The sequence below is a fragment of the Xiphophorus hellerii genome, chromosome 9 (genome assembly GCF_003331165.1).
Source record: "Xiphophorus hellerii strain 12219 chromosome 9, Xiphophorus_hellerii-4.1, whole genome shotgun sequence".
Classification (NCBI taxonomy): domain Eukaryota; kingdom Metazoa; phylum Chordata; class Actinopteri; order Cyprinodontiformes; family Poeciliidae; genus Xiphophorus; species Xiphophorus hellerii.
The window spans coordinates 30,695,796-30,708,544 of NC_045680.1; positions in this window are offsets into that span (position 1 = coordinate 30,695,796).

A 12,749-nucleotide genomic window follows, 5' to 3' on the forward strand; every position below is an offset into this window, starting at 1 on the left:
AAAATTTAAAATCACACAATATTGAAATTAATTTTAGAAATGTTCTAGAAAAAAATAACCATTTCTGAACTCCAAAATTAATAAAAAGAATTGCTATAAAAAAGTCAGAAAAATTCTAATTAATCTCATAAATATTCAAGAAAAAAATCACGGAAATTTCTGAGCTGGGAAAATAAAGAGACAAAGTAAAAACCTGCTGGGATTATCCTCAAAATGTTTTTTTTTCTCTTTAAAATGTATGTACAATGTCCCAATAAGCCGTCGTAGGTTTTTGCTCCCTGGATAAATTCAGAAGCTAAAAATAACCTGCAGTTTTGTGCAGCCAAACAATCTGCAGGAAAACAAGCTGTTCACTCTGGAATCTGTGTATCGTCATGAGTTTTATTTGTGGATCTGGGGCTTATCAGGTGATTCAGATGTGACCTTGAGGACCTGGAATGACCTCTGCTGGATGAGGAAGCGTCTCCATGTAAGGAAGCGAAGCAGCTTGGCGGGTTTGATCTGCATTTGGATTCTGTAGTAGGACGTTTATCGCCCCCGTCTGAGCTGATGTCATCATGTCTGTTTATTCCACTTACACGCTGCTCTCTGATTGGCTGCTTGGTGGCCAAGTATGAAGCAGACAAACCAATCTGCGTTGCCTGGTTGGGCGGGTTTCTGTCCAGTTGGGCTTCTTTTGAACACATTGGGTTGGAAAAACAGATTTTGGGTGGATTACTGGAATTTGAGCTGCTTTTCATAACATTTGGCAGGTTGTTAGAAAGTTTTTGTGGGAGATTTTGACAAAAAAATAATTGTCATTGTGTGGCAGAAAAGCAAGAACTTGTAAATTTTAAAGGGGCTCTGTCCTTCTGCATCTAAAAACAGACCCAGCACTTAAAAAAACACCCAGATGTTGTTTTTGAATAAGTTTTTTTGGTGTTTGGAAAATGAGCCGTTTCAAAAACCTCACAATTGTTAAGTTAAAACCATTTGGAACTTCCCCGTTACCTAGCGACCCAAGCTGAGTTCCACCCATTACCTAGCAACCCCAGCCAAAGCTCGGCCCGTTACCTAGCAACCCAAGCTGAATTCCAGCACATTTGGTCAGCTGGTTTTACCGCTGTATGCACTGTACAATGGCTGCTGGAAATTTTTTGTTGTTGACTTACCATCCAGAAACCACTTTCTGCATTCTTCAATCAATCAATCAATCAATCAATCAATCAATCAATCAAATTTTATTTGTATAGCACATTTCAGCAGCAGGCATTTCAAAGTGCTTTACATCATATCAAACACAGAAACACAATGCAGCATAGAATAACAATCAAAACATGACATTAAGTCAGGTTAAATTTGTAATTGATTACATTTCAAATACAATCCTAAACAGGTGGGTTTTGCTGGTTATGCGGGCATACTTAATTTTTGACGCAGTTTTTCTGTTTTATGCTTTTAGTTTTAGATTTAGCTGTAAATCCTGGTTGTTTTGAGCTGAAACGTGAAACCGTGTGACCTACAGGAAGCTCATCTGGGTCGAACCAGCGCTGCGTCTCTGCAGACTCTGAGGCTTAGCAGCTGATGTGCTGCAGCGTGATGCTGCAGAACAACAACAATGGAAAATATTTCTGGTATTTGGATGTTTCCACGCTCTGCAGGTGGTTTTTCTCGCCGACCCGACTGCCCTCTGCTGTTTTCACAAAGCTCATATTCATGCAGAGCAACTTTGACTGGAAAAAGACAGAATCTGCCGTTTTTGGGGTGTGAAATTTCCTCCCCCAGGACAATATTTTTCTGCTTTGGTTGATTTAGTTTTTGACTTTTAAAGGTTTAATACTTAAAAGGGGAAATGATACGATAAACGAATCGGAGCCAAACTAAAAAAAAATAATGTGAAATAATATTGCTAGAATAAGGTCATAATACAACAACTCTATTCTCGTAGTTTAATTTATTAATAGTTTCTCAGCTCAGCCCTGATACTCAGGGTGAAAACATATTTGGTGAATAAATTCTTACATGGTGAACTTCTCCATCCTCTGCTGGCTCAGATGTTAATTCTCTCCAAACCAGTTAAATAAAAACACGGCTAATTCGCATCTTCCCTTTTTTTTCTTCTTTTTGACAACATTTGCTCCACCATTTTCTGATTCCTGTTGAGCAAAAGTGTCCAAAAATGGTCAAATTAGGAATAAGAGCAGCATGACTGCTGAGATGTTGGTCGCTTTAAAAAATATCGAAGACGCTTCCAGTTTCAGACCAAATATGAAAAGTGACTTGAAAAGGAATCAGACTTGTGCTGTTCAGACCGGCTGAGTTTCCACTGACAACATAACGGCGCAATTTGGAATTACAAAAATAAACTCACTTAATGGAAACAAAGAAAACTCAGCGAGGCTGAGATGTTTTATTTTTGTGGCTGAATCAAAATTAAACTCAAATGGAAACCCTTTTTTCACATCCCAAAAGTCGTGATCAACAACAGGAAGTTACTACTGGCAGAAATGACGAAGAAGACGACAGGAAGTGGAAGGAGGATGATGTTTTTAATGACTTGTTGCGTGAATAAAATTATTCATGTGTGATTTTAATTGTTTCTCTTTTTGTAATGGAAACAACACACTTGCAAAATTGTGTTTTTCTGACTTTAGTGAAATGTCTACAAAGTTTTATTTGTAACAGAAACTCAGCTGGTGTCATAAAAACATCAGAAACTGGGGCAAGAACAGAAGTCCAGTTTTCTGAAACCTTGCTGTGAAACATCATGCAAGCCACTCAGCTTTATGCAAACCTAAAATGCTTCAGTCGTTTCTCTTCCTAAAACTGACTGATTTCACTCTGATCAAGCAATTTCTTCCCAACCAAGTGATTTCCTTCTCCATTTAAATGTTCAATGTTCACATTTACCAAATCCTGTCCTCTGCTGCTCAGCACACACAGTGGATTTGGCGGCTAAAGCAGAATTAACATCAACATCCCCCAAAATTTAGATAAACATCATAAGCTAGAGTCGCTTTCGGGGAAAACTGTTTACAGATTTTACTGTCAGTCCAAGATAAATGAATCCTGGACGGAAAAGTGAGGGAGGAATCTGCTGTTGATGTTTTTCTCATGAATTTCTCAGAAAAAAAAAACTCGACGGGAAAATAAAATTCCCATCAAAGGTCCTTGGACTGAATTCATTTCCAAACCATCCAGACAGCTTCTCCTCCTCTTCCTCCTCTTCCTCCCAGCTCCCCACACAAACACTCCTCCCTCGCTGCGTGTTGGTTTGTTTCGTGGCGTTAGATTTATTCCCTCTAACGTCAGCAGGAGGAGGAGGTCATCACTGTGTTTGCACAAAAGAGGGAGGAGAGGACGTAAACGAGGGAGGCTGCTGGTGAGCCAGGCTGTGGGAAACGGGAGGATAATGAGGAAATAATAAAGAGAAACTGATCAAACATGGAGGCCGGAGGGAGGACATGAAGGCTCCTGGAAAGCTCTCATAAACAAATCACTGGAAGAGAAAAACAAAGAGAAAGTACCTGAAGGAAACGACAAACAGAGCAGAGAAAATAAACAGCTTTCGATCAGCTTCTCTTCCAAACGTTTCATTTTGATTCATTAACACGGATTTTTGTTCATCACATGCAAACTTCAAACTACTTTGCATGAATTTATTAAAACGATCGTGAGAAAGGCTCTTATTTTGAAGTGGCTGAAGTCTGTTTACGCAGCAATTCCATTTCCTGTCCTTCCATCTTTTTTTGTCAAGAAACTTTATTGAACAAATGAGGTTCAATACAGACAAGAAGATCAGTTAACTCAACAAATACATGCAAGCATTCACTTATATAAATTGTGAATTTAGTACTTTAGCACATTAGCATTAGCTTCTGCTAATACTATGACGATGTAGCGCTTTAGTTAGCAGTGTCCTCCACTGCGTTTATCGTCCTGTAAATTGTAAACAAAATGCCACGTATTGACTTTTTGGTGGAACCATTATGGGCATTTTTATTTTATTTTTTATAGATAAAACAGGCAGAAATTACATTTTGAGGCTTTGGTGTTAAAGAGTTAAATTATTTCTTTATTAAAATTCTGTTCAAACTTCTGTTTGTCTGTTAAACTGACCTGTAGGTAATGTGTGTGATGATCTGAGGCTAAATAGATGCACTGAATTTAAAAACTAACAATAGTTTGAAGTCAGTTTGAGATATTGTCTGGTCCTCCAGACCACCAGGGGGAGTCTAGAGCAGTTAATGTTACCTTCCTTAATATACTGCCGTTTTATAATATTATACATATTGCCTTAAATTATGACATAACATGTTTACTGAGATTTGGTCCCATATGGTGTGTTGATCGACTCCCCCTGGTGGCCTGGAGGACTTCCATTTTCAGTTTTGTGTTCACTGTTGTTCTTGCAGCATTTTGCGTTTTGCTTCTTTTTCCTGTGGTTAAAACATTTCTTTAAGTATTTGTTTTGTTGGTTCTTAGTTTTTACTTTTTTATTTTTTCAGTGTTTTACTGTTGAATTTGTTTTTTGCATTTGTGTGTTTTGAGTTTGCATCATGAAATGATTTGAATTGATTAATGATTTAATGGCATCTTTAATAAATCATTTGTTGAATAAATGTAACTATTTAATGATCTATTTATTTACTGCGTCACTTTTAACCCGTCATATTCTTGCTGTTTGCTGCACATTTGCGCCTGTCAGCCTTCATGTGAAATATTTATCAGTTTGCAGCTTTTTATGTCTGATTTCTTTATTATTTTCTTTTCTCTCTCATGTAATTCCTCACTAACAGTCCCACTGAGCCTCCTCAGAGGCGTGAAGTGGGTTTATTGTCTGACTCGGTGGGTCAGTTGCTGGTTGCTGGTTGTTTTCACACCTTTAATGTGTGAAAGCGTTCATTCAGCCACTGGTCCCACCGCCTGCAGCTTACTGGTTGCACTGGGAGCCACGGCTGCTGCTGCCTCTCCTCCCACTGCCTCTCCTACTGGAGCTTTTACTCACTGCTTTGCTTCACATCAGCTGATGAGGAGGGAGTAAACTCGGTGGGAGAGCTGATGAGGCTGAAGTGAGTCATCGCCATGGAGATGGAAATGCTGATCCTTTGACCCGCCCTGCGCTGCTGGCTGTATTTATTTAGTTGTAGACGACCAGAACTGAACCTCTGACCATAAACTGACTTTAAAACCCGAACTGAGCTCAGATCCAGTCGCATGTTTCCGTCTTCTGAATGTTTTCAGGACGCAGAGTGACTCTCGCCTCCGTCTCCATTTAGAAAAATCCAATCTTTGTCATTTAGATTTGCCTTTAAGCGTTTTCATTTTACGTCTACCTGAAATACAGAAGTTCATTTCAAGTCAAGGAAAAACTCCTCCACTTTCATTTATTTACATTTGGTACATTTAAAACTTCTCTGTTACTTGATGTTTGTTTTGCTTCCACAGCGAGGAGAAAAATAAAAACCAGGAAAAACAAACTGCTTGTTAGATCTGAGCTGGAAACGGGTCAAACTGGGTCTGTGAAGGTTGTGAGGTTTGGAGCTGCCGACCCGCCTCCACCTGCAGGTTCAGAACCTGATGAAACCCGTGTGTGTGTGTGTGTGTGTGTGCGGGTGGGTGTGTGTGTGCCGGAGGCGTGAAGCTGCAGGAGGACAGTGTGAGAACTTCACGCCTGACCTGGCCTCCACCAGCGGGGGGTCAGAAGTCACGCCGCCTCGTTTTCCTCCCTCTCACCACACAAACAGCGGCCCGGCCCGGGCGTTCGGGTCAGCGCCGCCTCAAGCTCTCCTCACACGCCGAGAACAAACTTTCCTCAGACCTCAAACCGCTCGACTCAACGAGACGGAAGAAATCTGGAAAACAAAACCTGACCAAGAATTTCTGGTTTCCAGTACAAAAATATCAGTGAACATTAAACCAGACAAAAATAAGTTATTATAATGTCTAAGCATGATGAAGGAGCTTGTTTTAAGAAAATAATTACTTAATATTGATAGATTGATTTTTTAACTTATGGGAAAAATGTCTTGTTATAAGTGAACTTATCTACTAATTAATCAATATTAAGAAATTATTGACAGAAAACACGCTCCTATATCTTGCTGAAAAGTTATTTTTTTTATCTGAAGTGCACTGAGATATTTGAACTGCAGAATAAAGTGGTGAGTTTTTGTGTTTTTGCAGTGCGTTAAATCACTCTGGCTCATTATTTCAGCAGTGATTAATTGACTCTAATGTCATTATCGTCTAATGAAAATGACTCAGATTTTCTCCATTCTGCAGTTCATCTCAGATTTTAATAAAAATGAATTGTTTGTGTTTTCTGTCGCTGCAGCCGCAGTTTGGATGAACTTGTTGCTCTGCTGGATTCCAGCTGGTCAGGTGTGAAAGTCTGACACCAGCTCAGCCTGACGCCCCCTGTGGCCGGGGTGGGCGGGGCGACCTGACCTCTCCATGGCGACGCCTGGGAAAAAACATCCAGTAATAATAACAATCCCACACAAATGATCCAGAAAATCATCTGGATCAAAAAGTCATCAAGTGTTGAAACTTTCTGAGCTACAAATGTATGAAATATAATTTAAATTAAAAATTAACTTTTTAAAGTGATTTTTTAGTAGTAAACTTGCAGGTCTGCAGCCATGGAGGTTTTCTGTCCTGCAGGTCTCAGATGCTCGGTTGATGTTGCATCTAAAATCTGCAGCACAGCAGATTTAAATTTAAATATTATGATGTAATATATGATCAATTCAAAAATACTGGAAATAAATACATTAAGAAAATCCAGAGAAACTGAAAAAACCTTTAAATAAATTAAATAAATTTGGACAAAGCAGAAAAACCTTAACATAAGTAGAGAAATATAAAATAAAATCCATAAAAAGTAAAAAAAAAAAAAAAAGTCTTTAAGTATATAAACAATATCATATCTTCTACATTATTAATAAATTGAAATTAATTTGACATGTCAAATTTAATAAAATTACCTCAGGATTAGATAAACGATTGTAATCTTAATGATTGTATGAAAGTTTTTCCAAACATTTTATTCCAATAAATAAACAGATTTTAGTTTGTTTCTGGATCGGGTTCGTATCGTTCCTCCTTCTGTCCTGATCGTCTCTCTGCTCCTGTTCCTTTAAACACCAAGCAGAGGTTCAGTCTGCGACCACAAGCAGCCGCGGTCAGACCTTTAAAGGTCGTCTTTTTTAAAGACACAGAGGACAATTCCTCACTTTCCCGGAACCTTCAGTCTGTTTATTTGACCTTTTTGTAATTTGTAGTCGGAGCAGAAGTTCAGTTTTGAAGTCAGATGAGTGTGGTCGGTGCTGCGTTCACTGCCGCCTCCCGGCTCGGAGCCGCTGCATCCTGGGTTCTGTAATTACTGATGTGCAGCAGTTGAAATGTGCGCTCAGATTCCCGCTCCTGGTCTCTGCTGCGGATCGGAGCGTCCGGCTCCTTCTGGGAACGCCGAGTCTCCCACAGCTCAACGCTGCAGAAGAAGAACACAGATCGAGCCAGCAGCATTTCTCTGAAGTGGGGACAGAAAATTTAAACCTCTCTGATAACTGATTAGTTTCTTATCTAACTCAAAAAGCAACACATTGTCTGGTGCAGTTCTTTCACCAGCTCTGTTTTTATTGACCTTAAAATTAAACAAATTGGAATTATGAACAATTGCTTAGAAAAACAAACAAAAAAACAAAATAAAATTTTTTTAAGCAAGAAGAGTTTTTAAAAAAAGTTTAAAACAGTGTAAAAAAGTTTTTACAACAGGATGTTACTACTGGCGGAAACGACAAAGAAGAAGATGACAGGAAGTGGTAACAGGATGATGATGCAGCATGTTTTTTAAATAACTTATCGCGTGAAGAAACTTATTCATGCGTGATTTTAATTGTTTTTTTGTTTAATAGTGACACTGCAATTGTGAGAATGTGTTTTTTCAACATCAGCAGAATATAAGCAAAGTTTCCGTCTGGGACGAGTTCCTGAGTTTCTGCTGCTGGATTAAACTCCAGCTTCAGGCCTTGAACTCGGTTTGGTTCCCGGCCTCCATGCTGGCGACCAGCTGAGGTTTTTGGCTCGAGGTCGTGAACCCGGTAGTTAAAGCTGACCTCTGACCTCACAGTGTCTGCTCCCAGAGGCGAGAGGTTCTCACCGCTTCACACCTGCCTCTGATGATGATCTGAAAAACGGAGCAAATATTCAGCAACAAACCAGGACAAACTCAGGCTGCGCTAAACATAAACCTTTTCAGACCAGAACCAATTTCCAATCTTCAGTTTTTCTCTCACTTTCTTTTCTTAATGAAATTAGAAATGACAGAAAATATTTTCAAAAAGTGGCTCAATGAGTTGTACGATGGAGTATCAGGACAAAACTACAGGAATATAATCACAATATTAGCAGAAAAAAGACAAGTTTACTTAAAGAACATTTTAAAATATGAGAAAAAGCTGCTTTAACAATAAAAGCTTGGATAATTAATGCTTTTGTTATTTTGTGTTGGAGTTTTCATAACTTCATTCACCTATTAAAACTTTACTCATATTTCTGTAACTGTTGTAATAATGTAACTTTATTTTAGTAATGAAAAAGAAATAAATCTTAACCTGGCTGTTATATTTTGTTATATAGTTGATCTGAATTCAAAGTTTAAATAAATAGAAGCTGTAAAACATGCTTCTCAAACAAGATGGCCGCCCTGGGCCTGCTGACATCACTCTGAAACCCAAGGAGATGATTGGTGGGAAAGATTTTTATATTTTTATTTGCTACCCAAACCCTTCCTGGGAGGAAGGATCTGTGATCACGCTCCTTTGTGCACTTCTGATTTTAACTGGAATAATTGTTCACCATTCAACTTTTCTGGATTTTTTTCTAATCCAAATGAAACAAAAGGCTCAGATATTTACATACACCTTCAGGTCTCTGAGTTTGCTGCACCTCAACATCACGATCCGTCCAAACCAGCAAGCTGCTGACCGGAGGTTTGATCCCCGTTTCTGACAGAATGCAGGCAGTTTTTAAACGGATTAGTTTCTTGCCACAGATCAGAGTCATTTATGGAACAATGTTAATAACAAACAGCAGAGTCTCTGACTGATCCAGTCAAACCGTTCAGATCCTGTAAAGACCCGGCGTTATTTACCAGGTTCTGTTTCCAGGGAGAGAATGAAAAGACAGTATTATTGCTGATTTTCTGACTAAAACAGCCTCTAATGGATTGAAAAGAGGATTGGTGTTAGAAATGTTTGCTTTATTCACACTATTACTATTACTAACCACCATCCTGCTGCTCTCTCAATGAAATCACTGATGAATCACACTCTGAATATTCTGCTTTTATCGTTTGTCCTTTTGGCCGGTATCCTCCTCTGTTGCCTTGGCAACCACCATGTTTTATCCTAATCACACACACACACACACACAAGGCTTTGAATTCAGAGTTTAGTAGAAGTTTAAACATCAGAAACTTGCAGCAGAAAAACACAAAACGTGTTGTCGTTACTTAAAACTTTTATAATGTGCAGACAGGAGGAGCACTTGGTCGCCACGCCAACGGATGGCGAACCATGACAGCGAGGAGAAGCCGCAGGACGGAGCTGACAGCAAGCGGAGGAGGATTTCTGACTGTGGGTGATAGTTTCTGTTTCATAAGCAGCCAAGGAGGAAAAACGACAGTCATGCAGCTTCACCACAACAACCGAAGCGGCACGGCGAGAATCAGCTCTCGTGTTTCAGGGTTTCCTCCATAAAATAGTTTTTATCTGCCTGAAGTTTACATGCTATGAAGAACAAGGCTGGAAATTAATTCCAGGAGCAGATTTAAGCTGAATGTTTGGCCATCAGTTCTGAAAATAAAAGATTGAAACTCCTAGAAAACAAAAAGATAAATGCATCAAGCAGTTTGTTTTCACAGTAGAGCACAGAGTTGTACATCAACGTACCACTGAGTGTCATCTGCATACTGTGTAACATGGATCTCTTTCAAAACAAAGAATAAACACAGAATGGACTTAAGATAACTCATTTAACCTGAGGATGGCGCTAGCTGGAAGAAAATTCACGTCTACCGAAAGAAACTCAACCAAAGCAAAAGAAAACGCATCCGGTTTGTGAGACGGTTTCAGTTCCTGCTGCGGTCGGAGCTCAGCAGTGAAGTAACGGAGGATAAAGGTGACGTCTGAGGAGGCGCCGTCTGCGGCGCGTCTGCATCGTCAGACCGAAGGCCGGGTTTTCCTGCAGCGTTGATCAGAACATCACCGACCCGACTCACTCAGCTTACCTTTACAGCAGCATGTGAAGATATTGAATCTGAAATTTAAACATGCTGGAAACATTCAAGTTGTGACATCATTCAGGATCCATCGCACAGACCAACAGAACATTGCAAACAGATCAGAACTAAAATGGGGAAGAGATGCAGCTGCAACAAGAAGTTTGGGTTTTATTACAACAAACATCCTGGAAGTAAAGAAAAACCGTCAACGCTGATCTCTGCAAGGCTAAACCAGAACCAGGACCTGAAATATGGAATTAGAATAAAGACATTTTCTACTTTATGTGGCTTTTCAGAATAAATATTCACCATGTTGCAATATTTCTGTGAGGATTTGGTTTTCTCTGTGTTTAGTTCCTGTTGTGTCCAACCCTGATTGTTCCCAGCTGGTTTCCCCTGATTGTCTCCCTGTGGATTTAATCCCACATGTCGCTGCTACCTGTCTGTCTGTGTCTCGTCTTCGGTCCAGTCATGTTCGGTCCAGTCAGTCGTGATCGGTCCAGTCGTGTTCGGTCCAGTCGCTGCCAGAGTCGGATCTCCTTGCTTATTGCTCAGCTGTGCTGCCTGGATTTCTGTGACCTTCATCATTTAACCAACATTATCTCTACACTCTGGGTCAAAACCTCCATTTCATGACAGTTTCACAGAGAATGAACCGGGTCGGTGCAGCAGGGTCCAGAGGTTCAGTTAAAATTTGGAAATATAAAGAATTAAACCAATTTTACTGTGATTTGTTTAATGTCTTAGTGTTCAATATACACTGCCTGGCCAAAAAAAAAGTCGCCACCAAAAAATGGTCACACTCTCTAATATTTTGTTGGACCGCCTTTAGCTTTGATTACAGCCCGCATTCGCTGTGGCATTGTTTCAATAAGCTTCTGCAGTATCACAAGATTTATTTCCATCCAGTGTTGCATTAATCTTTCACCAACATCTTGTATTGATGATAGGAGAGTCTGACCACTGCGCAAAGCCTTCTCCAGCACATCCCAAAGATTCTCAATGGGGTTAAGGTCTGGACTCTGTGGTGGCCAATCCATGTGTGAAAAAGATGTCTCATGCTCCCTGAACCACTCTTTCACAATGTGAGCCCGATGAATCCTGGCATTGTCATCTTGGAATATGCCCGTTCCATTTGGGAAGCAAAATCCATTGATGGAATAACCTGGTCATTCAGTATATTCAGGTAGTCAGCTGACCTCATTCTTTGGGCACACAATGTTGCTGAACCTAGACCTGACCAACTGCAGCAACCCCAGATCATAGCACTGCCCCCACAGGCTTGTACAGTAGGCACTAGGCATGATGGGTGCATCACTTCACCTGCCTCTCTTCTTACCCTGATGCGCCCATCACTCTGGAACAGGGTAAATCTGGACTCATCAGACCACATGACCCTCTTCCATTCCTCCAGAGTCCAATCTTTATGCTCCCTAGCAAACTGAAGCCTTTTTTTCTGGTTAGCCTTACTGAGTAGAGGTTTTCTTACGGCTACACAGCTGTTCAATCCCAACCCCTTGAGTTCCCTTCGCATTGTGCGTGTGGAAATGCTTTTGCGTTCACAATTAAACATACTCCTGAGTTCTGCTGTTGTTTTTCTTCGATTTGATTTGACCAAACGTTTAAGTAATCGCCGATCACGATCATTCAGGATTTTTTTCCGACCACATTTCTTCCTGGAAGACGATGGTTCCCCACCATCCTTCCAGTTTTTAATGATGCGTTGGACAGTTCTTAACCCAATTCTAGTAGTTTCTGCAATCTCCTTAGATGTTTTCTCTGCTTGATGCATGCCAATGATTTGACCCTTCTTAAACAGACTAACGTCTTTTCCACGACCACAGGATGTGTCTTTTGCCATGGTTGTTTAAGAAATGAGGAGTTACTCATTTCATCAGCTGGGGTTAAATAACTTGTTGCCAGCTGAAAGATAATGGCCTATGCAGTACTTATCCAATAGGAGGCTTGTACCTATTTGCTTAGTTAAATCCAGGTGGCGACTTTTTTTTGGCCAGGCAGTGCATTAATTGAAAGAATAAAGTGATTAGATATCTGTAGGAAATGAATGTATAAATTCTTGTAGATCAAAATAAAAATAAAGTTTTGCTCATTTCCTTGTCAAAAGAAAAATCTCCAACAATATGATATTGTGCAGCTGATAATTTTGAACTAATAAAACTTTATTGCATCCAGTTGCACTTTTGTTTTAACCTAAGCATGATATTTTTAACTGCACCGTGTAATTTTCCTTATGTTGTAAATTTGTTTTTACTGTTTTACTGTCTTTCATATTTTATCTGTTTATTTATTCACCTTGATGCTGCAGCACCTGGACTTCCCCACTGAGGCTCAATGTTTCATTTTATTTGGTATCATCGTCTTTCTAGATCCATTTGAATCAAATTGCTTAAAACCAAACAGATGATGTGTTAGTTTATGTTAATCCAGCCTCCTGCTGTTGGCCTAAACTGATAATGCAGTA